We start from the raw sequence: 12053 nt of genomic DNA on the forward strand, positions 1-12053 counted from the left end.
TATTACTATTAGGCACCGTAATAATCCCCCTTTCCTCAGATCCACATTTTTTGTCTTGTAATTTGGGATGAGGTGCCCTATTAATTAGATCCTCTCGCCGAACTTCCCCTTTTCTGTATTCTTCTACATATTTTTTGATAAAAAAATAAAAATAAAAATCTCAATAACCGTATGATTGGTTTGCGCAAAAGTTATAGCGTCTACAAAATAGGAGATAGTTTTATGGTATTTTTATTAATAATTTTTTTTTAATAGTAATGGTGGCGATCAGCGATTTTTATTGTAACTGCGACATTATGGCGGACACGTTGGACAATTTTGACACATTTTTGGGACCATTGGCATTAATACAGCAATTAGTGCAATTAAAAATGCACTGATTACTGTAAAAATGTCACTGGCAGTGAAGGGGTTAACCACTAGGGGGCAGTGTAGGGGTTAAGTGTGTGTTTTTTTTTAACTGTAGGGGGGAAGTGGCTTGGCGTCTGACGTCACTGATAGTCTTTCCCTATAACAGTTGATCTGTTACCGGTGATCGGTGACAGGCTCAGTAGGAAGCATGAGGAGAGGTTTGTTTACACTTACCTCTCCTCGCTCTTCAGCTCTGTAACCTGATTGCGGGACACCGGTGGCGATCGGGTCCGCGGGTCCCACGGCCTTTTTCTCTTTATTAAATTTTTTTTTATAAAACTTATTTTTCCAAACAAAGGAAAAAGACATAAATCACAACAACAATTACAAATCATTTCATCAACTACGTATCTAACACAACAGGCAGAGTGACATAACATACTAGTTGCCGCTGGCCCGCCTGCCCAAATCCCCCACCCAAAACCCTTCGCTTCGAACACGTGTTGCCGACCCCAGCCAACCCAATCCTGGTTGGCTGGAAGGAGAGTGGCGGAGATCGCCAGGGACAGGAGAGAGAAAGAGAAAGAGGGTCCCATCCAGATATCGCCCCCCCTGAAGGGGGTATCAGGAAGACCCCCCCCAATCCCCTCAAGCATAGGCCAAGCGGATGAGCGTTGGATCTATCCCTCAGGGGGATAGCCGATGTCCTTCAACCAGGGATTCCATAACTCCTTAAATTTTTTTAAATTATTTTGTCTAATAAACGTCACTCGTTCACACCAAATTGTGGAATTGATAGCATTTACCCATGCTTGTAGTACTGGAGGATTTTTTGCCTGCCAGTTTATCGCGATTAACCGCCTAGCCTGGTACAGGCACCTTAATATAGATGTCCTTGTTACAGAGGGAATTCTACCCTCCTCTATAATCCCCAATAGACAAGTCTTGGCTTCTGGTTTCAAGGTGGTCTTAAAAGTCCTGTTTATTCTATGTACAATTTCTATCCAGTACCAGTACAATTTTGGGCACTTCCACACCATATGGAGAAGATCCCCTAGTGCCCCACATCTGGGGCAATCATCGTTGGGTTTTCTGCCTATTTTCCACATCTTTTTAGGAGTATGGTATGCCCTATATATAAGAAGCAGGTGGGACATGCGCTGTGATGGGGATATAGACACCAGGCTCCCCTGTGCTAGTATCTCATCCCATTGCTCCTGCGTTATAGGTCCCAGGTCTTCCGGCTATCCCCTCCTGCTCTTATCGAGTCCCTCCCCCTTCAAAATTCTGTCCTTGAGTTTTATATATAGCCTAGAGATCTGGCCTTTTGCTTGCTTTCGATCAATGAGTCCCTGAAGCAAGGGGATCTCAAGCCTCTCAATGGCAAGTGACCCATACTGCGCTTGAATCCCATGTCTCAGCTGCAAATATTTATAGAACGTCTTATTGGAAATACCAATTCCTGTCTAAGATCTTCAAAGGATTTCATAAGATTCCCCTGATATAGTTGCACTAACCTACTAATCCCCCTCCTCTCCCATTCCAGAGACCTATCTATACTATTTAGTTCAGCCAATTCTCCATAATACCATAAAGGGGTATAGTCAGTCACTCCCGCATAACCCATAAGTTTCTTGGCTATCTGCCACACTTTCCTCGCCAAAACATTAGTGGGGCATTTATGAGCAAATGAATTGGCTTCCAAAACTTCAACTAACGATTCATGATGCGCTTTATCAATCATCAATTTATGATTTGGACATCTGCCCCCTTTGAGCCCAGCCCCAGCTAAATGTTGGAGCTGGGCTGACAAGAAATATGTTCTCGGGTGTGTTATCGCTGCTCCTCCCCTCTCAGCGGGGAGCTGCAGTGTCTGTAGCCGAATCCGAGCTTGCCCCTTCTTCCAGATTAGTTCTCGAAATAACGATTCCAACCTGTTGAACCACTTCTGATTGATCCAGATTGGGGAGTTATGCAGAATATATAGAATGTGTGGCTGCCAAATCATTTTTATTAAATTGCAGCGCCCCGCCACAGAGAGGGGGAGACAACACCAATTATTAACCTTCTGCTTCAATTTCGCTAGTAGTGGTACTAGATTCTCCTCAACATACTGGTTTACTACTCTAGAGATCCAAACGCCCAAGTACTTTAACTTGGGCACCACTTCTAAACCCGAAACTATAGGCGGTGTTAAATCTCCAGGTCCAGACAGCGGCAGGAAGGCTGATTTACTCCAGTTGATCACTAAACCTGATTGTTGCCCAAACTCCATCATCTGCACTACATTATTCAAGGTAGAGCCCATATCCCCAATAAAAAACATTACATCGTCCGCGAACAGGGCAATTTTTTCCTCCTCCAGTCCGCATCGGAATCCCTGGATGTCCGGGCGCGATCTTGTCAGGACAGCCAGGGGTTCCATAGCCAACACGAACAGGAGGGGAGACAGCGGGCACCCCTGTCTCGTCCCCCTTTCCAAGTGGAATATATCAGAGAATAGAGTCCCCATTTTAATCTTTGCCCTGGGTCCATTAAAAAGTAATTTTACCCATTGAATAAATAAAGGGCCAAAACCAAAACGCTCCAATACTCCCCATAGATAGCCCCATTCCAAACTATCAAAGGCCTTGGTAGCGTCTAGAGCTAATTTAGCACCTGATCCTTCATTATCTCTAGGTATTTGTAAATTTAGAAAGACTCTCCTAATATTGGTGCTGGTTGCCCTGCCCGGGATAAACCCGGACTGGTCTGGGTGTATTAATTTGTGAATATAATTATTTAAACGGGTCGCTAGGGCCTTGGCTAGTATTTTTACATCGGAGCATAGCAAGGATATTGGCCGATATGATGAAACCTCCTGTTGGTCCTTCCCCTCCTTAAGTATTAAAGTAACATTGGCCTCCAACATTGAAGCGGGGAGCTCTCCCGCCTCCAATGCGTGATTTAACGTTTCCAGTGGTGCCGGCAGCAGCTGTTCACTATATCGTTTATAAATTTCTATTGGTAGCCCATCAGGGCCAGGAGATTTATAGTTGGGCATGCTGGTCATTGCGCTTTTTAACTCTTCTAGGGTAAGTGGTAGATCAAAGCTCAATTTTTCCTGATCTGATAAAGTTGGAATTGCTGTCTGATGCAAAAAATTTATAGCCAGGCAATCATGGTCCCGTATAGTTGATTTATATAGGTTTTTATAATAATCACCAAGTGCCTTCATAATCTTGGGAGGTCTAGACAAGATCACCATTCTGCATTTTAATTGCCTGTATTGCTGTAGAAGGGCTATTAGATTGAACCAAAAGGGAGACAGCTCGACCCACCCTCTCTCCTTCACCAAAGTAGTGTTGGTGTTGGAAAATACGTCGATTCTCCGCCTTTTTCAAAAGTGCCATTTTATATATTTGTTGGCTATCCACCCAAGCCTTCTGCTTCCCGGGCCATGGATCCTCTACGTACGCTCTCTCAGCCTGGATAACAATTTCTTATTACCCTCTTTTGCTCTCGGGTTTTCCTCCTTATTATTGCAATTTTCTGTATAAGTATTCCTCTAATAAAGGCTTTTAGGGAGTCCCAAACTATTCCAGGCGCAGCTGTCCCTCTGTTGTTTTGAAGAAATTCCGTAATCCGGCCCACCGGGGAGTTAGAGCTGCCAATCAGTTCCAACCAAGCGGGGTTTACTCTCCACTCCCCGAGGCATGCTCTCTCTCCCATGCTCACAGTAATAGATAGGGGGAATGATCTGAGATCCCCCTTACCCCATATTCTATATCTAGTACCAACCCTGATGCCTCCTTGTTCCCCAAAACCATGTCTATTCTTGATAGAGTCTGGTAGGTACTAGAGAAACAGGAGTACTGCCTATCCTGAGGATGTCGCATACGCCAGAGATCGTTCAGTCCGATTTCTGATAGAAATCCATATAATCGACTTGTTCTATTCCCAGCCGGACAAGGGAATCTGTCCAAGCACTTATCTAAAGTTTCATTAAAGTCTCCGGCTATTATCCATGGGACACCTGGTTTACCCAAGCTAAACGTAAGAAATGTGTACATAACCTCTAACTTAAAGCGGAGGTCCACCCTAAAGTGGACCTCCGCTCATCGGAACCCTCCCCCCCTCCGGTGCCACAATTGGCACCTTTCAGGGGGGAGGGGGGTGCAGATACCTGTACAGTACAGGTATTCTGCACCCACTTCCGGGATAGCTCTCTGCGGAAAGGGGCGTATATTACGCCCCTTTCCGCAAGCCCCGCCCCTTTTCGCAAGTGCCCTGCTGCCTGCTGGGAAAACACACAGATCCCAGAGGCAGCGGGGACCGTCCTTATTGCGCAGCGCGGCTCGCGCATGCGCAGTAGGGAACCGGAAAATGAAGCCGAAAGGCTCCATTTCCTGATTCCCATACCCAAGATGGCGGCGGCAGCACCCGAGAAACGATCTACAGATCGGCTTCGGGTGCCGACATCGCGGGCGCGCTGGACAGGTAAGTGTCACTATTTTAAAAGTCAGCAGCTGCAGTATTTGTAGCTGCTGGCTTTTAAAAAAAATAAAACGCGGAGTCCCGGCGGACTCCCGCTTTAAAGGGAGGGGGTATGTAAATATTGGCTAAGACGTATTCTTGCCCACCAATCAGGCAATATAGAAAAACAAACCTCCCCTCCGCATCAATGTGGGACTCTTTACATAAAAAATCTGTTCCCCTCCATACTAGCACACTCACACCCCGAGAGTACGACGAATGGAAGGCATGGTAATATGCCTGGAATTTCCGATTATTTAACTGGAGGGCCGTGATTGGAGTTAAGTGGGTCTCCTGCAAGAAAAGCAACCCAGGTCCTCTTCTCTCTGTCTCCAACATCACAGCAGCTCTTTTATTTGAATCTCCCAAGCCCCTCACATTCCATGAGGTTATATTCAACCTACTCATCAGCTCCAATAATTGCTAAACCCAGGGGAGAGAGAGGGCGGGGGGGGGGGAGGGGACGACACCCTCTCCCCCAACACCGCCCCCCGCCACCTCCCTGGTACTCACAGCATGTGTTCGAAGACCCGCCCCTCTACCCCGACCCCCCCAATCCCGCCCGTCAGAGCATCCCCTAGGGGTCTCAACGTGCCTCGTGATTACAGGGTAGGGGTTAGCTGGGATGGGTCCGCTCCACCGGACACCGCCGGGGATCTTTCGTCAGTCTGGGTCAGCAGCGGAGCCCACCCCGCTCATCCGCGTGTAACTTCGTGTACTTCCGTACACCTTCGTATTCCCGCTCGAAGTCTCGCGATGTCCCGAATCGTCTGCAGGATCTTCCTCGGGTAGTTTCGGCACTCTCCGACAGCGCCCGTTAGGATGGGCAGTGATAGGCGCTTTCCGAGTCCACGTGTTCAATGCAGAGCTACAACGAAAAAAATCAGGCAGCGGAGGTGATAGCCACCTAAAGGTTTACATTCTCCAATCGAAGAGCGGAGGCAGAGAGCTCGGGCACTCACATCTCGCTATCTCACTCCCACCTCCATCTGGCCACACCCCCCGGCCACGCTCGCCATGGGTCCCGCGGCCTTGGTCACGGAGCTCAGGACTGGGTCACGACGCACTCGCGACCCACAGCTGGGCACTTAAAGGGTAACGTACCTGTACGTGCTTGTGTCCAGCCATGCCATTCTGCTGATGTACATCAGCGTGAGGCGGTCCTTAAGCAGTTAAAGAGGAATTAAAGCTTTAATAAAAATAAAAATAGTCCCTGCAAGGCAAAAGCATAATGAGCTAGTATGCATAGCATGCTAGCTCATTATGAATAACTTACCTGAGATTGAAGCCCCCCGAAGCGAACCTTGTCGTCATCCTCCAATACCGCCATGATACCCGGAGTGACTTCCAGGTATCGCGGCTCCGGTGCTGTGACTGGCCGGAGCCGCGATGATGTCACCACCGCACATGCGCGTGGGAGCCACCGCTAATGGCATGATTGCCATTAGCAGCGGTATGCTTAGTGCGCCTGCGCGCTGCTGTCATTTTCAAATATCTCCTAAACCGTGTAGGTTTAGGAGATATTTCTTGGACCTACAGGTGAGCCTTAATCTAATCTTACCTGTAGCTTGAAGTGGTCTGTAAGGGTTTACAACCACTTTAATAATGCCTAACAAATGCAGCCAGATAAGTGCAGCAGGATCAGTGCCCCCAGAAGCAGAGGCATGCAGCCTTACCAGTGCCAACGGGGTCAGTCCGCCCCGGGTGCCACATATTGGAGAGGAGAGGTAGTGTAATTTCAGTGTGCCTGTCCTCCCCTCCAGCGTTCCCTGTAACAAAGCCCCACCTTCTATAATACACACCTGTGACACCGGATTGTTGCGCCTATCACTGGACTCTGGGAGGCAGAACCTTGTTACAGGGGCCGCTGGAGGAGGAGGATGCCACCCCCCCTTCTCCAATGCGTGGTACTCTGTGCCAACAGGGTCAGTCCGCCCCGACACCTGCCCTTCCCTTTCCCTCAGTGTCTTTCAGGACAGCCACCATGAGACACACTGGCTCCTTCCTTCCACAGGAAACACTGCAACAGCCATCTTTAAATTCACAGCTTCCCCTGCCGGCCCTTCAGTTATCAGTATTTACTCTGGCAGGAAACACTGCAGGGAACCAGGCTGGATAGCCAGGTAGGCTGAGGGAGAATAGATCCTGTAAAGAGGTTGGGGACTCCTGGGATCACATACATGTTGGGGGCACATACCTGACTGCGATTTCTCGTACACCAGCCCATCTTCCCTCGAGCGCAGGGGGCCCATTTTTCAGATCCTCAGTGGTGGTGCAGGGGAAAAAGATCCCTCTCACAAAGTGTGGCAGTGATGGAGCACGAACGGGCCGAGTGGTAGGCGACTTAATTTGTGGTGGGGGGCAGACACTACCCCTCATAATGCGGCTTTTCCAGTTCTGGCCGTGGACACTGAAAACGGACTAGGCAGCGGCAGGCTCTAGTCACCATATTGCAGGATGTCAGAGGCAAAGCGCACTGGCCACAGCGACGCCAGCTCTAGTCATTCAAAGGAAAGGAAAACCTGGGCAGTAGGGCATTTCATTTTTTCAAAGATGCGATTTTCATATGACTTTGCTAACGCCCCGAGTCTCAGTGATGTAAAAGATATATATGCCAAATTTCAAGAATATTGGATAATATTTAGGGGTTGCACATATTGATCACTTTTTATCAAAGCAAAGTCTGTGGGCTTCACTTGATAAGTCATATACAACAAAGCTGGATGAAGAAAGTCCCGTTCAAGGCTTTCTAGATGAACGAGTGAAAATGGATAACTACATCCAAAATGTCCTAAAAGACGGAAGTAATCCAAGAGAAGACTACAAAGAGTAATTACAACTGTCACTCCTGTACCTTAGAGGTTGGTCTAAAAACTACTTCAGTTTCAGGATCCCAGGGGCACTGCATCAAGCAAGGTGGATGGCAAAGGCAATATATGCACTTAAAATTGTCCTCTTCACTAAACAGTTGAATATTCCTCAATGACAATTGGAAGGAATGAAAGGGGTTGCACATTTTGTCACCATCATATATGTTCGCTTTTGGCATGAGGCAATTGTAAGTCGATGGGTTCCAAAGAATGATTTGGATATGTTACAGCTTTTGAGCATTAACCTAGATGCAGACGTCAAAAAATGTGTTCACAGTTGCTAAGAGACACCTTTGGTATCTGTCAGAAACAAATGTAGGATTGGCTTTTTTGAACGAACATATTACTCAGGCTGTTAAGGAAAATATGACTAAAAATTTAGAAACCAAACCTGCAAAGGAAAAGGAAGTAAAACGATTAGAGGGTAAAAACATGGTTTTTGAAGAAAAAGACCTGAGCCATTTCGTTGCTAATAAAACAAAGACATTCTTCGAAATGATTGGAATCCACAACGTGACAGAGTACAAGAGATTGCATCGTTCAAAGTTGATTAATATAGCACGTTTTGCCTATCATATTACCTATTAATCTTAGTGTATAGTTTTAATAGTATTTTAAGTTTGTGATTTCAAATTTTCCCAATAAAAGGAATCAAAATTGAAAATCATAATTTTTTGCCTACTTTTACAAAACAGATCAAAGTGTGCAATCACTAAATATTATCCAATCTTCTTGAAATTTAGCATATATATTAATATCTTTTAGATCACTCGGGCATAAGCAAAGTCTGCAAAAATTTTACAGTTTATTTTTTTCCATTAGAAAATGAAAACACCCTACTGGGCAGGGATTCCTCCTTACTTTACTTCTCCTCACCGAATAGCTGTTAGGGTGGGGGTTCCCTCTGGGTGGTCAGAGGAGTGGGAGACTCAGGCTCTGGGAGTAGAGCTTGCAGAGTCCCTGGGTGTGTTCCCTACACTGGCTAAGGGGGATCAGGGTCGCATCAGCTGCTAACTCAACTTCAATGTTCTTATGTATTTCAGAAAGTCCCAGAGAAATCAAAGTACCACCATAGCTCCAGAGGCAGCTCTCTAAATAGGCAAAGTAGGCAGTGGTCATCAACCCTGTCCTCAGGGCCCACTAACAGCCCAAGTTTGCAAGATAACTGAAATACATCACAGGTGATATAAATTTGCTGCTCAGTGATTGCAGTATTCTAGTCTGCATCTCCCCAAGGTAATACATAAAACCTGGCCTGTTAGTGGGCCCTGAGAACATGGTTGATGACCACTGGCCTAAGGCCTTGCACTCACAGGAGCCTCGCACCCATTTACTTTGCCTAACATATGTGAGAGACAATGTCCCTGGTCAGTGTCCCCGGGCAGGCGGGGTAAGCGGGTATAGCCATGCAGGTTCCAGCTGGGCCAGCTGTAATATCCCCCTCACACAGAGAACTGCACATGATCACTACCGTCCTCTTAGCCTTCTCTGAAAGCTGGCACCAGAGCTGGAAAGAGGGGTGGGCGGAGGCGGCACCGGATTACATAGTAGGTGAGGTAAAAAAAAGACAAGTCCATCAAGTCCAACCTATGTACGTGATTATATGTCAGTATTACATTGTATATCCCTGTATGTTGTGGTCGTTCAGATGCTTATCTAATAGTTTCTTGAAACCATCAATGCTCCCCACAGAGACCACCGGCTGTGGAAGGGAATTCCACATTCTTGCCACTGTTACAGTAAAGAACTCTCCATGTAGTTTAAGGTTAAACTTATTTTCTTCTAATTTTAATGAGTGGCCACGAGTCTTGTTAAACTCCTTCCATGAAAAAGTTTTATCCCTATTGTGGGGTCACCAATATGGTACTTGTATATTGAAATCATATCTCCTCTCAAGCGTCTCTTCTCCAGAGAGAATAAGGTCAGTGCTCACAACCTTTCCTCATAACTAATATCCTCCAGACCCTTTATTAGCTTTGTTGCCCTTCTTTTGTGGTGGAGATTTTGAATTCCATATTTATATCAAGGAGCTCCAAGGGAACCATTGCAAGGGCTCTAATTAAATTGCCATGCCCCATTGAATATTTTATATTATATATATATATATATATATATATATATATATATATATATATATATATATATATATATAAACACAAGGGATATAGAAGGCCTACCAGAAAACCCCACCTAAGCACCAAGTCTGACCTCAAACAGGTCAGCAGCAGAAATGAAACAATGACCTTTTGAGAATATACAAATATATCAAGGTAATATACAGCTGCTGTTTAAACTGTAAAAACTAAAAATCTCGAAGAGTTAGTAAAAAATTAAACGCAGTCCAAAAACAGAGTAAAATTACTAAAAACAGCACTAAAAAAAGAAATAAAAAAAATCGGAGATTAGTCCAATTGTAATAGTCTAAAATACAGTCCCATACACTTTGCACTCAAAATCACTTATATAGTAAAGTGATATATAGTTCAAATGAGGGGTAGGTAAGGGCTGAAAACCACAGGGTTCATGCTTAAGGGTGCACCTGTCAACAGATATGCAATTCACCACGTGCTGCACTCTCCCCCAGGGGGGCAAACTCACCAGAAAAACCTGGGTAGAAAGGCACTCAAACAGATCATATAGACCATTAGCCACGTCTTATTTCCTCATCCTCCTCATATATCGCCAGATTTGCAAGGGTTAAGACTTTTCTCATCAAATAGATACCAGTGTGATCCACATAAGGAAAATCCTCCTATTTCCTCCTCACCATATTTTACCGGTAATGTGGGGGTTAACATAAAAGGCAAAACAAATTCGCACAGAGTAATACCTTTTATTTAAACACAATTTCCCATGCAAATAAAATCATCCCTTAGGTAAAAGCTGCGTACATCACACAAAACAGTAACAAACATCAATGAATCAAAATATGCAGAGGGAGCTTTCGCTATACTCAGCTTTCCAGAAGCACTTTTGTCCTGCAGGAAATATCTCCCAAATGCCGGTTAGAGCTTGGAGGGCTGTGGAGCACCGCCTGAGTATCGTGTAAGCCACGCCCTGACCTAACAGTACCCAACACTAGAATACAGGGGTCCCCAAACAAGGGACCCACCATACTGGGAAAGGGAACAACCTTACTATCCAGGCCCAAGGAGGGACAGACAAGAGAGGGTGTAGAGCTGGACGAAGGATCCAGGAAAAGGAGAGAGCAGGACTAACAGGCATTTTTTAATCTAACAGACACTGTTTTAACACACAATGGCACCAATATTTTAAATTTAGGCCTTAAATGTGGCCTGAAGAGAGCTATTAATAAATTTGATGTGTTTATCGATATACACCGGTATATGAGGAAAGTCAACATGAAAAAATACTATTTAAACAAAAACTCTCAACCAGTGATGAATTTAGCCTCTGTTTCAGTTGATAGCGGATTGTGGAATAAATCCCTGTTCAATCCCTTGAATGGAGCAAATCAATACGTAGATGTGTTTAAAGGTTTGGTTTTACGAGATCTGGAGAATGTAATCCCAAAAAAAGGACGTTAATCCATGTTATATACAGGCTGGTATAGAATCACTGGAGAAGAGAAATGATATTGTGATTAGACCAGCGGATAAGGGTGGAGCAGTGGTCTTATTAACGAAAGAGTTTTATAATAACCAATTGTTGGGGATGTTGTCAGATCAGGACACTTACACAAAACTGGACAGAGATCCTACATCACAGTATGACTCTCCGTCAAAGAAAAGAGGTACCTTCTTCAGAGTTTTAGCAGGATACCCACTATGTATACGTTGCCAAAGATCCATAAGGATCTACAATCCCCTCCAGGGAGACCCATCGTGAACGGAATAGGATCCTTATCTTAAAGGATGGGACAGTATTTGGATTCATTCCTGGAGGAGAGTATAATACGGACCAAAGTATATCTGAGAGATACAAAAAGTTTATTACAAACACTACAGAGTGTGGATCTCACCTCTGTAGAGGAGGTTTATTTGGTTACAGCGGATGTTTCATCACTCTACACAGTCATTCAGCATGATGGCGCTTTCCTTGCATTGAACTGGGCTCTCAGTCTCAGAGGGATGATCTAGCATTTAGCCTGAAAGTATTCTTGAGGAATGCCTAGACTTGTTTAGGACATAATTACGTCTGGTATAATGGCTCATTCTACTCCCAAAACCGGGGTGTTGCGATGGGTGCTAAATTTGCGGCAAGTATCGCAAACCTGTTTATGGGCGAGTGGGAGGACAAAACATTTTTTTCGATGAGAAGACCACAACTGTTGATGTATAAGAGGTACATTGATGA

Source organism: Lithobates pipiens, unplaced genomic scaffold, assembly GCF_037356315.1.
Source record: "Lithobates pipiens isolate NorthernLeopardFrog02 unplaced genomic scaffold, aLitPip1_a1.2 Scaffold_19, whole genome shotgun sequence".
Taxonomy (NCBI): domain Eukaryota; kingdom Metazoa; phylum Chordata; class Amphibia; order Anura; family Ranidae; genus Lithobates; species Lithobates pipiens.